This window comes from Phascolarctos cinereus, unplaced genomic scaffold (genome assembly GCF_003287225.1).
Source record: "Phascolarctos cinereus isolate Bilbo 61053 unplaced genomic scaffold, phaCin_HiC Scaffold_5;HRSCAF=322, whole genome shotgun sequence".
Lineage (NCBI taxonomy): Eukaryota > Metazoa > Chordata > Mammalia > Diprotodontia > Phascolarctidae > Phascolarctos > Phascolarctos cinereus.
The window spans coordinates 369,089,751-369,109,042 of NW_027555958.1; positions in this window are offsets into that span (position 1 = coordinate 369,089,751).

Below are 19,292 nucleotides of genomic sequence, written 5' to 3' on the forward strand. Positions count from 1 at the left end.
GATGGAGGGAAATATAGTTAGTCTTTCACAACATGACTATTAAGAAAGTGTTTTGCATGACTACACATAACCTATATTGAATTGCTTGCCTTCTCAATGAGGGTGGGTGGGGAGGGAGGAAGGGAGAGAATTTGGAACTCAAAGTTTTAAAAACAAATGTTAAAAATTGTTTTATGCAACTGGGAAATAAGATATAAAGGCAAAGGGGTATAGAAATCTGTCCTGCCCTACAAGAAAATAGAAGGGGAAGGGGATAAGAGAAGGATGGGGGGTAATAGAAGCAGATTGGGAGAAGGGGTGTTCAGAATACATGCTGTCTTGGGGTGGAGGGAGAGGAGAGATGGGGAGAAAATCTGGAACTCAAAATCTTGTGGAAGTGAATGTTGAAAATTTAAAATTAATTAATTAATTAATTAAAAAGAGAGAGAGAGAGAGAACATGATGAAGAGCCCACATCATTCAATGGGGCAAATGGTCTTCAAGGTACAGGAGGTGATAGCATAACTCTACTAGAAATTATTAAGGTCTTAGATAGGTTTAAACCAGTCACTGGAGTAAACACTAATCCAGAACACTTTGAAGGTAATTCATGTTTGTCTATATGATACACAAACTCCTTTTCTCCTTTATTTTTTAAAATTTCATTTAATATTTTATTTTTCCCAATTACATATAAAACCAATTGTAAAATTCTTTTTTTTTTTTTCAAATTTTGAGTTCCAGGTTCTCTCCCTCCCTCTGAAAAGGCAAACAATTTGACAGAGGTTATACAAGTGTAGTCATGCAAAACACATTTCCACATAAGTCATTCTTTGAAAGAAAACACAGACAAAAACCCCTAAGAAAAATAAAGAAAGGAAAGAAAAAGTATCTGTGATCTTCATTCAGGCTCTACCAATTCCTTCTCTGGAGATGGACATCATAAGTCCTACAGAATTGTCTTGGATTGTTATATTGCTGAGAATAGTTAAGTTATTCATAGAAGATCATCCTATAATATTGTTGTTATTGTGTACAGTGTTCTCCTGGTTCTGCTCACTTCATTCAGCATCAATTCATGTAAGTCTTTCCATGTTTTTCTGAGAGCATCCTGCTCATTTCTTAAAGCACAATAGGATTCCATCACAACTATATACAACTTGTTCAGCCATTCTCCAGTTGATGTACATCCCCTCAATTTCCAGTTCTTTACCACCACTAAAAGAGCTGGTATAAGTATTTTTGTACACATAGGTCCTTTTCCTTTTTGTTTTTGATCTCTTTGGGATACAGACCTGGTAGTGATATTGCTTGGTCAAAGGGTATGCATGGTGTTATAGCCTGTTGGGAATAGTTCCAAATGGCTCGCCAGCATGGCTGAATCAGCATACAACTTCACCAATAGTACATTAATGTTTTAATTTTCCCATATCTCCTCCAACGTTTGTCATTTCCCTTTTTTGTCATATTAGCCAATCTGCCAGGTGTGAGGTAATTGCTCAGAATTGCCTCAATTTGCATTTCTCTCATCAATAGTGATTTAGAGTATTTTTTTCATATGTCAATAGATAGCTTTGATTTCTTCTTTTGAAAACTGCCTGTTCATATCCTTCGACCATTTATCAATTGAAGAATGGCTCTTATTTCTATAAATTTGACTCAATTTTCTGTACGTTTGAGAAATGAAGTCTTTATCAGAGAAACTCACTGTAAGATTTTTTTTCACAGTAATGATTACCAACTATGTGTTTCCCTCCATACTATTTTTCTTGTTTATCCTACTTTCTCTCTCTCCTTTCACTGTGTCCATTCTCAAAAGTTTTTTACTTCTGACTTTTGCCTCCCCCAAACTGCCCTTCCTTCTATCAGCTTCCTACTGCCCTGCTCCTGGTACCAGCTAAAGACCCCTGTAAATCTCCTTCTGAGCCATTGTCCAATCCCCTTACCATTTGTGGGCTGAGAGGTCTGGAAACCACCACTATTGCCACTGATTAAGTCATCCCAAAGCCTGCTCCTGGTTTGCTGGGGCCTGGTCTGTGCTGGCATGGCATGCACTGGACTTGCTCTCCTCTTTCACCCTGATGCAACAGACCTTTCCTGCCAACCTTCCAAGTTGTCTTGGGCTAGAACATTGTTTCATTCTGTCTTTTTGTGGGTTCTGCCTCTCTAGAATTTGTTTAGAGTCATTATTTAAAGGTATTTGCAGGGGTTTGGGGGAGAGCTCAGGCTCATCCCTGCCTTTACCATCTTGACTGTCTCTCCTTTTATCCTTTAGCTCTATTAAAGCTATATCATAGTGTGTAAAGATGGTTTGGGAGGCCATGAATTGGATTATAACTTTAAGGAAATGGCATAAAACACCTCAGTCTGCCTCAACACAGCAGGGCCCTCCCCCGCCCCCCACACAAAGCAAGAGTCCATGAACAGAACTCTGGGGTCTGTTGTCAATATTGCCAACTGTGGCCAATGAGAGCACTAAATGAAGAAACCACAATCATCTGGGGCTTTCTATTATGAAATCTCAGTTGATGATGGTCTATCGAAAAAGCAGAAGAGTTCAGTTCCAAATTGGGTACTGGAGCAAGATCAAAAGACTAGTCATACGATATTTTCAGAGTTGCAACCCAAGCTGTAAAAAGTGTTTAAAGATGGCCACATGCCAAAAGAACTTCAATTCAACAAGGAATTAGTTGAGAAAGCCCAATTCTCTGGTTCCTCAGATGCATTAACAATGAAGTGAGGTCATTGGACTTCATGATAGCCATGACAATAACTCACATTTATATAACACTCTAAGTTTTCTAAAGCACATTCTCCACAACAGTCTTATGAGTAAATGAAAGAAAAGAATGTAAGTCAGGATTAGCCAATGCTGCTTTTTAGCATTCAAAGACCGTAGCAAATTGTTTCTCTTCAAAGGTCTGCTTTCAGTTTCCTTGTTGGGACATCCTTAGAGTCATGGATGGAACAACTTTTTTGAGTCTAATAATGGAACAGACACATCGATGACACAAGAAATTTCTCAATCTATGCTTCTAGAGGAGTGAAGGACTTATTCAAATGACAATAAATTCTAATCAGAATTCTAATTAAAAAAAGGCTTTCATGCTGCATAAATAGACTACATGTTATAACATTGCATTAAAATGTATATCAAGGGTTGTTCCCTTGGGTACAAAGTCAACCCTGAAAGTAGAAAGATCTTGAAACATCTCTATGGTTGGCAAAGCTTAAGATAAACATTTATTGAGTAAGAAAACTGATGGAACAAATGATGTGGAAATTTTAGACTTGGTGCCAGCAACAGTCTGAAGATTTTTTTAAAAGTAGTAACATGAAGAGAGGCACAGATGAATAGAGCAGTGTTGGAACAACTGTGCAAAATTAATATGTACTTTGGTAAGAACAAGTCACACGCCACAGAGATTTGCAGTTTTCTATATCATCTTCTTTTCTGTTCTCTTATAAAGAACTTTTCATGTCTGTCAAGTTCATAACAGTAAAAAGAAAACTTTTTTTTGAAATGATAGTACCTTTAAATTTCAAATTAGTTTCAAATTAAAGATTTTATATATAGAGAATATGATTTAACCATAATAAGATCCCTTCTCCTCTACCTCCATGTGATTCTGGGATTGATCAAACCAAATAAACTTATTACTCATGAATATTGTTAATAGAAAAGCAACCTGAATATAAAGGTTTATCGCTTTGGTTTTTTTTTCCCCATGTTTTTCACTTATCTTTTAAAGTTTACTTTTTTTTGAGAATTCTTTCATTCATCTTAGTTGATTTAAGTTATGCTAGATACTTGTGGTTAAAATGCACTTATCCAGAGAGAATCATACTACTATTATGAACTTGGTAATTGCCCAAGAATTATTTAGTTAACAAAAGACAACAACATCTTAAAAATTGTGATCATTGGAATAAGTCATCTCTAAGATCCTATATAGTATTAAAGTCCCATAATGATTTTGTGATGACATTAAAATAAAGTTATATCCAAAGTTATTTTAGCCTTAAGTAAAAATATTGTTGGATATAGTATCAGAAAAAAAGTTGAAACTAAAATCCATAAAGTTTTTGTATTTTACTCTTTTGAATGCCTTACAGATATATAATGTAAGGGGAAAAGACAATCTGGAGTTGTCTTATATCCTCACAAACTGTGAAGGAGTAAATGTTAAGAATTTTTTCTAGAACCCTACAACAAGGTGTGAAAAAATTCTTTAATCAACTTATAAGAAGTTAAAATGTCTTGTCCATTGGATGAAGGCAAATGATACTACACAGGTACACAGGGATATTTATCTATGCATAACTATCTGTCTATCATCTCACCGCACAACTGCTTCAAGCCTTGACTTCCACTCCTGAACTGATGAATGCCTTGCTTTAAAACAAGAGGAGGCAGTGAAAGTGTGAGGCAGTTGTGTACTGATAAGGGGAGGAGGTTAGGAGAAAAAAGGGATTGCTCTATATTTCTCTTCTACCCCCATCCACCTTTGCATTTAGCAACATATTTACTTGCCAAAAAGACATTTCATCCAGATGTTGGATTGTTAGTTTGAGATAGTTTAAGGCCCAGTTTAGAAGGCACATGCACCAGATAGACATGGATACCTGAGGGAAAAAACAACTTCAAGGAAAATGTCCCCTGGATGCAGAGAAAAGAGCCAACTCTGAACTCAAGAGATTAAATGAGGGTTAGGCTGTGGACAGGTTGGCATGAGGACAGAAAAGACTTTGAGGCCTTGTGGTTTCAGAGTCATGAGTTGCATTGGCACATGTGTACCCTATATGTGTGCCTCACTACTATTCTACTGTTTGTGGGAAAGTACATGTCAGACTTTGGGGATGGAGAAGGATGTTTTGTAGCTACTGTTTTTACCATGCCATCTCAGTAAATGGCTTTGCTCACTGCTAAATGAGTTTACTGGTTGACAATAAGAAATGCACTACTGGACACTCATGCATAAAAGGTATGCTTGGACTTTGAAACTGTCATCCCCAGAGGACCCAACCTACAAACCTATGAGTTCCAAGTTAAGGGAAGTATCCCATAAGAGGATATTACAAATGTATTGAGTTTTCATCTAATGTATTGCAAGCTTCCTATGGCAGCTTTGGTGAGTATATGTTATGACTTTGCTTCCTTTCCTTTTTCCTTAGATAAAAATTTGTAAACAAACATATGGAGGATTCATTAAAAGTTCATTAAAAAGTAGTTTGGTAATTTTCCCTAAATACTTCAATTATTGCTTATGCAAATCAGCTATATTCTCCTACAGTTTATTAATAAAATTTCAAAGAAACATTTAGCAGAGGTCAAAAGTAAAATAATCTGTGAATACTACCAGCTTAAAGATGTAAGTGAACTTAAAAAAAAAGGAACATTAATTTGGCAACTGAGGGGAGGATGGAATGGAGAAGGGAGAAACTGGATACACGGAGACCAATTAGGAATCTCTTGAAATATTTCAGGTGAGAGGTGAGGTAGGTCCAAACTAAGGTGGTCTGTAGTGAGCAGAGTGAAAGGAATGTATCTGAGGTGTGGAGGGCTCTAGAGCAATGGCCTCCTAGCTGGTCTTTTTGCTTCTAGTCCTAACACCATCTCATTCATCATATGTACTGTATGTATCCATATTAATTTTGCTAAATTACAGCTCTGATCATGTCACATTCTTGCTTAAAATTTTTCAATGTTTCTTTTTTGTTTACCAAATCGAGTCCACACTCCTAAGTCCAGCACTGAATAACTTTCATAGTTGGATCTTTCTGGCCTTATCTTATATTACTCACCTTCATGTGTTCCATAATGCAAGCAAAATGAACTACAGGCATATGTTAGATATAGTTGCCTTACCCAACACCAGCTGTAAAAACATGAAACCTTATTTAGCCAACTGTCAATTTGTCCCATTTATTTTATGATATTAATTGTCCCCTGTAATGTCATATCACCTGACATCTTGGTTTTTTTAATCTTTTTTTTTTTAAAGCAATTGGGGTTAAGTGACTTGCCCAGGGTCACACAGCTAGTAAGTGTCAAGCGTTTGGTCTGAGGCCGCATTTGAACTCAGGTCCTCCTGACTTCAGGGACAGTGCTCAATCCACTGCGCCACCTAGCTGCCGCTGATACCTTGTTTTTAAAAAAATAGTCCAGAGTAATGGTGAATTGGATTCTGAAGTCCTATATTTGTTTCATCTCTAACCTGTAAGTAGTAGTAGGACCATAAACAAGTCACTTAAACTTCCCAAGTCTTAGTTTGCTCTCTGTAAAATCAGGACAATCATATTTTCACTAACTACTTCACAAAGTTATGAAAAAGTCATTTGTAAACTATGAAGAACTATACAACAATGAACTATTACTATTATTAACCAAATAGTAATGTCAGGCAGAGAATGCCTGAATTTGGCTGTTGTACTTGCCACACTACTCTTCAAACATGTCTTGTGGTTTCCCTGGCTCCATGTTCATTGTTCCCTTCACCTGGAATACTTTCTTCTACCCCGTTCCAACTGTTGAGATCTTAACTCTTCAAGACACAGATCAAATGCTACTTTCTCCAAGAGCTGAGCTTGAATTCAGCCTTAGATTCCTACTAGCTGAGAGACCCTGGTGGAATCACTTAGTTTTCTCATCTGTAAAATAGGGATTATAATAGCATCTAACTGGAAGGGTTGTTGTGAGGATTAAATGAGATAATAATTGTAAAGCACTTAGCATAGTGCCTGGTACATAGTAAGCACTATGTAAATATTAGCTAGTATTATTTTTAGCTATGTGACTCTGTGCAAGTCACTTGACCCATTTCAACCTCATCTGTTTTCTCATCTGTAAAATGGGGATAATAATAACACCTAATTCACAGGGTTGTTGTGAAGATCAAACAAGGTAACATACATAAAGCACTCTGCAAACCTTAAATCACTATGTTATTGCTAGCTAATGGTAGTCGTATGTATTCCCAGCACCTAGCACAGCACTGTCAAATAGCAGGCACATAATTATTGTGCGTTTTAAAAATAAGTTTTATTGACGCCTTTCATTGATTATATTCATTCTGATAGAGCCATCTGAATATATTGGTCCCCCTCCCCTTTGCAGTGAGTTTTGTCTTGTAGAAAACATTTAAAAAAAAAAAACAGTTCCATGAAACCAATCAACACATCAACAGCTGTTCAATGCAACATTCAGTATGTTTCTCATCTCTTCCCCAGCCAAGCTTGGTCATTATATTTTAAAATACATATTGGACTGAACTAAATTTAATTGAACTGAGCTATGAGGATGTGTTTTGTAAAACTTAAAGGAATAGCTCTATACTAGTAAGTCTTTATCATTATTAAGATAGCTCTGCCCATTTATGAAAACATCTGAAAACAATTTCATTTGGAATTATAATTAGTCTGACAGGATTACTGTATTTGTATTTGATTCCTAGATTGAACTCAATGCAATTATTTGAAGCTGAGATTGCTGACTATCCAAACACTGCTTCTTTAGTCCTAAAGAAAAATGGAGGCGATTTTTATCCAACCAAAGCTTTAAGTTCAGGAACCCCAAAAGCCTACTGCCCTGCTGTTGTTGCTGAACTTTAGGAAAAATAAATTGCATGTCAGCCTGTGTGTTCCTCTTCCATTTACCACAGCTTGAGCTGCATTAATTTTATTTTGGCTGTATTTCCCCCCAGTCTGGTAGTCAACATTTCCAACAGCTATTTGGCAAGTGTGTTAATTGAAGATACCAATCTGGACTGGTGCATTGCAGCTGAACCCCTTCCTGCTCTCCTGGTACCTTTGTTGCTACTAACTGCTTGTGTAAACTGTGGCATTTGTTATGACACTCGGGAAAATATCCACCTACTTGAATGCCTCATTTTGGTGCAGAGGTGACCCTGCATCATTCAAAGCTATGGTCTCTGGAAAGAAGGGCCTGCAAAACTGCATAGGTTTTTAATAAAAGCCTGCTGATGAACTGTCTGTTGTCTGTTGCATAAGGACGAGTCTAGCTACATTTGGAGAGGCTCATCTTCATCTCTCAGTTGGCTGAAGGATGGTGCATTTTTCAGCAATAGCAACTCTTGAAGACCATTTACTGATCTGTAGAGATCAGATTTGTCTTTGAGGAGAGAGAGTAGCTATATAAACATGACTATCCCCGTTCCTTTCCCACTCAACCCCCCCAAAAAAGAAAGGAGTTGAATTCAGTTCAAAAGCAAGACAGCACATACAATGAAACTTCCCAGAGTCACAGCATCTCATGGTTGAAAATTACCTCAGAGTTCATCTCAATTAATCCATATCTGAATAGGTATCCACCCCCACCCCTTTTTAAACATTTACCACAAATGGTCATCCAGCCTCTGCTTGAAGACTTCCAGTAAAGGTGGAACACTCGGCCTTTTAAGGCAGCTCTGGTTATTAAGTTTTACCTTCTAAAAAAGCCCAGATGTGCTTCTTAACAGCTTCTACACATTTCTCCTAGTTCTCCCCACTAAGTCCAAGCAGAACAAGTCTAATCCTTCTTTTATTCGATAGCTCTTCAAATTCTAAAAGACAAAAATCATGCCCCTCTTCTCTTTTCCAGGCTATAAATCCCTAGTTCCTTTAGAGCACCTTTATGTGTCATGGTTGCCAGTCTTTTAACTATCCTGGTTGACCTCTTTCGGATACGATCCAGTTTGAGAATGACTTTCCTAAAAGTGCCCATCAGAATTGAATACAACATTTCAGATATGATCTGAACAAGGCAGAGTACACTGGGCCTATAAGCTCCTTCATTCTGAACACAGTGCCTCTATTGATGCAGCTTAATACAATAGTATCTTTGGGGTTGCCACATCACTGTTGCCTCATTTTGAATGTGACTCAAACACACTTGTATTCAGAATAAAATAGCTCCACCCTTAATTGGGGTTCCATAGTTCAATACGGTCTCAACCTCTGATCTCTCCTGAGTGTGCTGTATGGGTGACTTTTATTCCACCCTCTTACAATTAGAGTCTGAAATGGCCTCAGAGGTCATCTAATCCAAGCCACATCAATGAACCATCTGCTCATTCTCAAGCGGCCATATAGTAAGAGCTATACCTAGGAATTCTGAAACTTGGAGCAAATTCATTTGGTGATTGTATGATACAATTGAGGTAGACTGGAGTTAGATGACATAGAGAGGTTTATTAAAGTATTCAATCATGGAAAGGGTTGGGAAAAAGAAGACTGAGAGACACATACTGAACTTATTGGGAATAAGGAGAGTAGTCTGGCGGTTCATAGCTAATAATAACAAATACCTGGGAAGAGTGGAATGAATTTTAAAGGATGATAGGTGGTTATTGACTTATGGCGATAGACAGGAGGTTCTGAAAGTCATAGTACGGAGTAAGGACCTATGTGTTGGGATGTGAGAGAAAGAGATGCTAGCTTGGTAGAAGATGCCAAAGGATGTTGAGGTCTCCAGCAGCAATCCTGCTTTCAGAGATCACAAAATAGGAGACTAGAGAGTTGGAAGATAAATGGAAAGTTTGTTATTGCTAGTAGTAGTGGGCTCTAGAGGGCAAAAGGAAAAGGGAAGGAAGAAGATAGAGAATATGGAGGGTTGAGTTTACTATATGTAGGAGAAAGCAATTTAACCACTGTATCAATGATAATCACTGATCTCTGGTGACTGTTGTGACCCAGGTCTCCAGTTCAGGCAACCTGCCCTAGTAAACAGGTAGTTCTGGGAGAAGGATGAGATAGCCATGAGATGCTTGGTGGAGGAATTTGGTATTCCAGGGGCTGGGCAAGAAAGTGAAGTGGTAGGAAAGAGCTTCCCTGGGAAAAGAAGCTCTAGCCTTCCTGTTTAGTATCCTCACCTATAAAATGAGCTAGAGAAGGAAATGGCAAACCACTCAAGCATCTTTGCCATGAAAACCCCTTGGGTCATGAAGAGTCAGACATGACTGAAAATGACTAAACAACAATAAAAACAGGAAAAACACTGAACTTTCTCTCTAAGCTTGCAGTCATGAAACCTGAATTCAAATCCTATCTCTGTCACTTATTACCTTGGACAAATCACTTAACTTTTCTGGGCCTCAGTTTCTCTGTTTGTAAGCCAAAAGGATTAGACTAGATCACCTTTGAGATCCCTTCTAGCTCTACATTTATGATAATCTGAGGAGAAGCAATCACAAGGGAAACCCATTACTTCCCAAGTCAGGTCAACCAATGACACTTCCAGAGCGCTCTAAAACGTTGTAGTTTCTACCACTGCCAATGGCAAGGGGAAAGTGGGCATTGAGTGGATTTCCACCCACTTTGATTGACCTAAAGTTCTAAGTTTTGGCAAGGAGGGTAGTCAAAAGCTCTCCCCTCTACTATGACCCTCTCTCTTTTCCAATGGTGATGTCTACAGAGCATGGGTTCAAATGAAGGGAAGACTACCACACTGGGTTGAAAGGATTCACCCTAAAAGTGGCCTGCATCATCAGGGGAAAGTCTGCTAAGACAATAGGGTGGGTTGGGAGCCTTCTTAACTCCCTGTCACTTCTCAGAGCATTGGGAAAAACACTGGCACTCAATTTGTGGTATAGGACTAGAATCAGGATTGACTCATCCTTACTTTAATAGACTTTGAATTGCAACCCTAAGGCTGCAGGTGTAAATACAAGGCCATGCTGACTGTGTCCATTAATAATTAGTTCTACTACAAATATACTAAAGACAAGAATGTTTACATCATTATCACCATTTTCACTCATTAGGCAGCAAAATTGATGGTACATGCTGCAGCATCTCCTTAAGAATATGAACCCTGCAAAGAACTGGAAACTGAGGAGATGCCCATCAATTGTGGAATGACTGAGCAAGTTGTTGTAGATGATTAGGATAATAAGATGTGATAAAAGGTATGGTTTCAGAAAAACCTGTGAAGACTTACATGAACTGAAATAAAGTGAACTGAGCAGAACCAGAAGAATGTTGTACAGCAATATTGTAATGATATTCAACTGTGAAAGACTTTGCTACTCTCATCAATACAATGATCCACAACACCTCCAAAAGACTCATGATGTAAAATACTATTCACATCCAAAGAGAGAGAGAAAGAAAGAGAAGAGAGAGAGAGAGAGAGAGAGAGAGAGAGAGAGAGAGAGAGAGAGCTGTTGAACTCTGATTGTAGATTGAAGTATATTTTTCACTTTTTTTTTCACAAAATGGCTGATGTGGAAATATGTTTTGCATTACTTCATATGTAATGGGCACTGTATTTCTTGCCTTCTCAATGGGTGAGGCAGGGAGTAGAGGAAGGAAAAGATTTAGAACTGAAAATAAAAATAACTTTTTAAAAAAGAATATGAGCTCTGCCATAAAGCTGAACCCTCTTTTTATGTGCTATCTCCTCCAATTAGAATGCAAAGTCCATTTAGGTCAGGGATTGTTTTACTTTTCTATTTGTATCCTCAATGCTTAGCAGAGTACTTGACACATAGTAAGCGCTTAATAAATGCTGTTCTATTCCATCACTTTACACACAAAATTGGTTAAGCCCTGCCTGGAAGACTGAGCAAATTCACATGATTCCAGACTGAGTGGAATTTCAGGGTGAAGGTCTTTCACACATTGATACTATTGTGTGTGATACCATTAAGGGCCAGGAAAAAAAATGAGTTCTGCAATCCATCTTTATTGATGATTTTCCACTTCCCAGAAATGCACAGGTTACTCTACCAAGCAATGTCCAAATGTATTTAGAGTAGTCTAGCCCTGTTTACCATTTACCTGGACCTCTTGGCATATATACATTGCCAATCAGGAGTTTCAGTGTTTTGGCTGTCTCCTCCCCTTCTATATACTGTATTTCCCCTTATTTATAGTTTCTGTTCTACATTCCCTTCTCTCAACCAGTCCTCACATAGATTTAACTATTAATCTATAACCTAGGGCTTTAACTAAGCTCAGGGCATTTTTCATGAGAATCTCTTAATTGGAGAAATGTTAACACAGTGCAGTGTAAGTGCTGCATCAGCCTTCTCTCCACCAATTCCAATGATTTCGTGTAAAATACCTTAGGCTTGGCTAGAAATCCAGGTTACAAATCCATCAATCAACAAGTTTTTAGTAAGTGATTACTGCATCCCAGGCACTGTGCTAGGCCCTGAGTATATAGATACTTCCTTCAAGGAGCTGACATACTTATAGAGGAAAACAGCACACACAAGTATAAGTCAGTACAAAAGGGATTGTCGTTGCCTGTTGTATAATCTGACTATTAATTCAAGTATTACTGTTCCCAAAACTGTCCCTTCAGTTCTACAAAACTTTAAGAATTTCCTTGTCTACAAAACCTTCTTGGCATAACTCCATTAAATTAATGGTCACACTCACTTTAGCCAACCAAGTATGTCTCTGTGTATCTGTCTTCATGTGCCACTAGTTATGTGCAATTTTTGTTATGAATTCTTGTCTACTTTTAAATTTTTTATTATCCACTTAACATTCTGAACAAATGCAAACAAATGAACAGAATAAGAAATAAAACCACATATCCCAAACCACTTGTTATTTTTTTAATCTTATTTTTCATTGATAGCTTTTGTTTTTATGTCTTTATTTTCAAATATATCTCTCTCTTTTAACAAACTATCCCTTGTAACAGAGATTTTAAAAGAAAGAGGGGAAAAAACCAATATATTAAAACAAACCAAAACACCCAACTGGATCTGAATAGTATTTCATAATCATATGTTGTGCACAACTAGTTCACTTGGCTATAGAGCCTACCTAGGGCCTAGGATTTCCCAATCACCTGATGAATCAAGACCAGCTTGATTTTCTATCTCGAATGCGCATTGATGAGGCGGGAGACAAGATGGAAGCAACTCCGTTTATTTTTAGCAAAGCACTTATATAGTAAAATAACAGGAACTCTTTCTCAAGTTACAATGACGTATAGACCATGCTGTGCTCAAGGACAGTGCATACAGGTCCTGTGCACTTATCTGACTCCAATCCCAGAATAGACTGCTAATGACCATACAATAACAAGGGGAGTTAAAGATTGTTACAGATCCATACAATGCAGCACTGAAGCAGGCGACTTTTGCTCAAAGATCAGCACCCCAGAGGGGCCTTCACCCATCTGTGAGACCTCTCGAACAGCCTGTGGCCCTCTACATCCTTATAGATCCCTAACAATCATAATTCCTCCACTTTTGCAAAGAAGGAAAATACATTTTTGTATTTGCATCTTGGCTATTATAATTACATAATATTCATTTGAGATTTTTGTTGTGTTCATTCTTTCCATTTAGATTGTATTGGCAAGAACATTGTCTCTGGGTTCATATCCTACCTGTGATAATTGCCTGTTTGACTTTAGACAAGACACTTAATTTGCCTGGGCCTGTCTCCTCATCTACAAAATGAGGGGCGTTGGTCCAGATGACCTGTAAGATCTATTCAAGCTTTAATCTAGGTTGCATGATAATGTTATTTTTTGTGGGTCTACCTATCTACACACAAATATGAAGATATTGAAAAAACAAATACGAAGAATTTTAAGAAGTCTGAGAAGACATATGAACTGAAAGCAAGCAGAAACAGGGAAAAAAGTGTGTGTGTGTTTGTGTGTGTGTGTGTGTGTGTGTGTGTGTGTGTGTGTGTGTGTGTGTGTGTGTGTGTGTGTGTGATTACTTGGAATTTGTCTTCTCAGACTTTTCAAAATTCTTCATACTTATTGTTTCTTACAGCATGGTCATATCCCATTATGTTCACTTACCACAATTTATTTATCCTTTCTACAATTGATGGGCATCTACTTTGTTTCCATTCTTTGCTACCACAAAAAGTGTTGTAATGAATATTTTGGAATCTTTCTTTTTGTCTCTGACCTCCTCGGAGTATATGTCTAGCAGTAGGACCTCTGACTCAAAGGATATGAACATTTTAGTCACTTTTTTTGAAGCATAATCTAAATTGCTTTCCAGAATGAAATAATTCACAATGGCAGTTTCCTTTGTTTTAACTCTAAATGTCAATGGGGTGGCCAAAAGTTATGTGTTACTTGTTTTTCAGGATCTAGTAGTCAGAGCAAACAAACAAATATTGACTACAATGGAGGGAGCTTTAGGTTTCTGTTCAGAATGGAGTTCTATACAAACAGCAATGCTTCAAAACTCCTTTTAGAACAGAATTTGGAAATTTTGAAATTAAAAACATTCCAAAATAGGGCTGCATTGTAAAGAGGAATGATGGGAATTTAAAAAATTTTTAAAAATCAGGGGAAGCTAGGTGGCACAGCAGATAGAGCACCAGCCCTGAAGTCAGGAGGACCTGAGTTCATATCCGACCTCAGACCAAACACTTGACACTTACTAGTTGTGTGACCCTGGGCAAGTCACTTAACCCCAATTACCTAAAAATAAATAAAGATCTCAAATATTTTCATTCTAAATGGACGCTCAACTTGATTGAAAATTTTAAGAAATTTCAAGAAAATTACTTTTTCTACTTAAGGTCATGCAGCCTTTTTGTATTTAATATGCTGTAATTGCTAGTATTACTCAAAATCACCTATTAACACAAACTTTCTTTCAGTTTAAGGAGACATTGTAGAGATGAAATTTCTGAGTTGCTGTGCAAGATATTTTTCATGATGTTATTTGTAATATGTTTTGTGAGACTCTTAGGATTAAAGTTTTGTTTATTTTAAAAAAAAATGTGTAAGAGAGGACTGGCATTATCTACACCATGCCTGCTTCCAGGAAAGTTAAGATCATGTGTAATAGAAATCCCTTGGTGAAATACTGGAGCACTTATAGATATTCTGTAACTGGCTCCAAGCTGCTATATCTCTCCCTCACAGGAGTACTCTGAAAGTTGGGGGACATCCCTTCTACTACTGTTAGCTAAGACCCTCTTATTATGTTTCCTCCACTTACTATGCCCCAGCTACATTTAACCACTAAACATAAACTATCTTTTACAAAGAGATATTACTTCAAAGACAGAGCAATAAAAAAGTACAATTATTTCCCCTCAACACTTTAAGGGCAGATTCTCCCCTGTACCCCTTTCATCTTGAAAAAGAGTGAGCTCACACTTAACATAGCCTCTACATAGATTGGCCCCCCAATTAATTTCCAGCTCATCAATAAATATTTATTAAATACCTTCTATGTGATAGGCTCTGTTTTAAGTGCTGGGGAGACCAAAAAAGAGGCAAAACATAGTCCCTGCCCTCAAGCTGCTTACAGTATAATTGTACAGCATGACAGGTGAATGAATGTCTCAGTTACCACTGGGTTGGGTGCTAAAGACCTCTTTGCATCAGTGCTGGGCTAGCTAAAAAACCCAGCATAGATTCAGATTCTCAGAATCCCAGTCCTCAGATTTCCAGATTCCCAGACTCCCTGATTCCTTGAGACTCATTCTCCTAACCTTTTGAAATTCACAAGGTCAGAGCTTCCAGATTGGTCTCCTTCACCTAAAATGAAAACAGCAAACACTGAAGGCAGCAAAGGACGGAGGCCTTTTCATGGGCCTCATAAGGCCATGTGCTGGCTCCAGCCACAGCATTTTCTATCATGGGTTGTCATAAGTGAAAGAGTCAAACCAAAAAAGAAACACAGCTGAAGAGAAAATGGCTGAGGAATTCCCATTTCTGGAAGCCAATCAAAGAGCCTTCTCCTAACCATTAGAACAAAACCAGTTACAGAATGTCTAACCCATGCTCCATTACCCATCATATCAACTTTCCCAGTGCTCTGCATTTGTACCAGACCTTCACTACAAAAATATACACTGAGTCACCTTTGGATCTCTCTTCCATCAACATGCTTATAAAATTTTCTTGTCTTTTATAGTTACAGTCGATCTGATTTTTCTAATTGTTTTGTTCATTTTGAATCACTTCCTATAAAAATTAACATATTTCTTTGTGTTCCTCATAAATTCATAATTTAATGGTATTTCATTGTATCAACATCACAACATGTTCAGCTTTATCCTGATAGTTGGACATATAGGTTGTTTCACTGCTAAAAATAAAGCTTGACAATTTCTCCCTTGCTCCCTTTTAAATGACGTTCTTAGGATACAGTTCTAGTGGTGCATTCTGGAGGCCAAATTGGCTGGAGAAATAGTAGGATAAGTCCCAAAGATGCCCCCTAAAAGAAATGTCCTCCAGAAGCCTGTGGAATCCCTATTGCATTAGTGGGCATTGGCTAATAAGAGATACAGAATTGCAAAGGGGATAGAGTACTGAACCTGGAGTTAGGATGACCTGGATTCAAACCCCATTTTTTAGACTTGGGCAAGTCATTTAAATTCTCTGGGCCTCAGTTTTTTCATATGTAAAATGGGGATAATTATCACTAGATCATTGTGAGGCTCAAATGAGATAACATATCTAAAATGCTAAGTAAATGCTTTTGTTATAATTATTATTATTAGAATAATTTGAGCCAGTTGTGAGGGCCTTGACCCCTAAAGACCTTTGAGTTACTTTGCACAGTAAGGCTGAGGGGGCAGGAAGTGCATCTTCAACTAGCACATGTTCTGCCATCAGCCTACAAAAGATAGTTCTGGGGAAAGGGGTTCAAGAGCTGAAGCAGCAGTCCAGAGATTAAAAGGGGAGCTACAGCTGAGGGATAACAGAAAAGAAAAATGAGAGAGCAACAAGGAAGCTTCAGCTGTCAAGGAGAACAGCAGTGACTAGGTTGTATGTGAGTGTGTGAACCCAGGGAAAAGTGTTTATTGGCAAAATGCCTTGTAGAACAGGTGTTATGTCTCACAAATTTTTATCATTTGGTTATTGATTTTGAATGCCAGATTTTTATTATATCTATTTGCTGAAACGACCTCCCTTGAGTGTCTATTTTCTTTTCACTTTGGATGTATTATGTTGTCCAAACCTTTTTTATTATGTAATCAAAAACATATATTTTGTTTCTGAAAATTTCTTCTGTTCAATAGACAAGAATTTTCTTTTCTCCATAACTCAGATAAAAATATAATTTTATTTTCTTCCAATTTTAAAATGATTTCTAAAAATAAATAAAATTTTAGTTAGAATTTTATAGCATATGGCATGAGTTGTGGATCTAAATTCATTTTTTGTCATATTGCAATGTAACTTTTTCAATAATTTATTATTAGTAGTACCAGGTGGTTTTGATAATTGCTGTTTTATGATATATTTTGAAATCTGGCAGGGTGAATCCCCTCTTCATCAAATTTTGTCATAGTTCTTAATTTTCTTGACCACTTGATGAAGTAACCCATTCATCTGTCATTAAATATATAAATTCGTGATTATACTACTAATTGTTAATTCAATACAAACACCATAAATCAGTTGAAGAGGGGATCCCAAGACCTAAGGGGCCATTATAGTGCCCTTAGGCTAAAAATTGAGTTAATGTTCTTAACAGAGTCTTGCTGATTGAACTTCCAGAGACAAGGGGGGTGAGGAGACAAAGGATGGTGATTAATGTTTCTCTTTGTATGGCAGCTAAGTCAAATATTTGCTGCTGAAGCATGTTTAGACACGTTTGGCTTACAGGGGTTAAACTTATGTATGAAATTATTGCATTCTATGCCCATGTCCTTTCTTCAGCAAATTAATAAACCAATCGACAAGCATTTATTAAGTGATACAATATGCCTTATGCTAAGTACTAAGGTAATAAAGATAAAAATTAAATAGTTCCTGGTCTCAAGAAGCTTACATTCTACTAAGTGAAATAATATATATATCATTTTTTAAAAATCAGTTACCTTTAAATAGGTCAGGATGAAGTTACTTTAATTGTGCACCATCCCTCTTGTCTTTGGAAGTTTAAACCCTTTTAAGACAATTCATTTAGCTAAGGGGCAATATAATGGTCCCTTAGGTCTTGGGGTACCCTTCCCAACTGTTTTATGGTGTTTATATTAAACTAACAGTAGTATAATCACAATAGTTCAGAGCCTCCAGTTAGGAAAAATTTTAATGTTTAGGCAAAAGTTTGACTTTCTGCCCTAATTTAAATTTGTGTTTATTTCTAGCTAACCCCTGGCCTCTTTTTGGTTGAGAAAAAATTTAGGTCACTAGATAAAGAATCTTGGATAAAGAAGCAAGCATAGTGTCTCTTAATGGGCAGAAACTGGGAAGGGAATTTGGGCAATTTCCTCAGCTGTTAAAGAAGTGGTACAATTAGTAGTTTTAGCCTGAGTTATCCACTCCAAGAGGCCTGAAGGCACCCATGTGTTGCCTTGATCAGATCAGCATGACTTTTCTCTTTTCTTTTTGCTTGTTGCTCCTGGGCTGCCAATTTTTTCTGACTCAGAGCTTGAGGTCCCTCCTCCTTCCTCTCAATATCTCTCTCTCTCACAGATTATGTATTGTCACTTTAAGAATTTCTGTGAGTAACTCAGGTCTAACTGCCAGCTCAAAGACTGAGATAGTCAGAAATCGCTCTTGGGTTTGAGAGGGAATGGTTATCCATTTGAACTACAAGCCTTAAGATGCCAATCAGTTCTCAAACCTGTTACAGACATAAGGAGGTAACCTTGCTGAATGACGTTTCTAATCTCTAATATCAAACAAGATATAAAACAAAGAGACGTTTTCTTGCCAAAAGTGTTCACTGCTGTCATGGAACAGAGTATGGAGTCCAAATTGAAGTCTTCTAGATGCTACTTTTTGCAGATGACATTATACAGGTTGCAACCAGCTCTAGGTAACATTGCTAAGCCACCTGAAAAAGATACATAATTACTTAAAATAATTTTACCTAATCATCCACACGTGGAAAATCAAATCGGTGAAGAATATATATTCTTCATATTATGACATGCAATTAGATAAATGTCCTATAGAGTTTATCTATATCTTAGGCTTACTTTTCAAATGGGTGAGTTAAATAGGAGGAATTAAATAGGAGGAAAGAGTGAGCTGAATTGCCTTTGGGAAATTGGAAAATTTCCCTTTAAAGATTCTAAATTTCTCACAGAAGTAATTCTACTAGTGGTGTATGGCAGAAAATAATGGAACATCACCAACCACAAAAAAAATTAAAAATAAGCATCATATAGGCCAATGAATAGAGCAGTGTGGGAGTAGGCCATGACACAACAAAAAAGGAAAAAAGGAAGAATGAGAGTAAAAAACATTATCAGAGAACTATAAGCTAGAAATGGTGATGGGCTCAATTATATAATGGGAGCAAAAGATAATTGATGTACAATCTATGTGTTTCATTGGTAGTAATAATAAAACCTAGCATTTGCATATTATCCTTTTGAGGATTACAAAGCACTTAAGCTATACT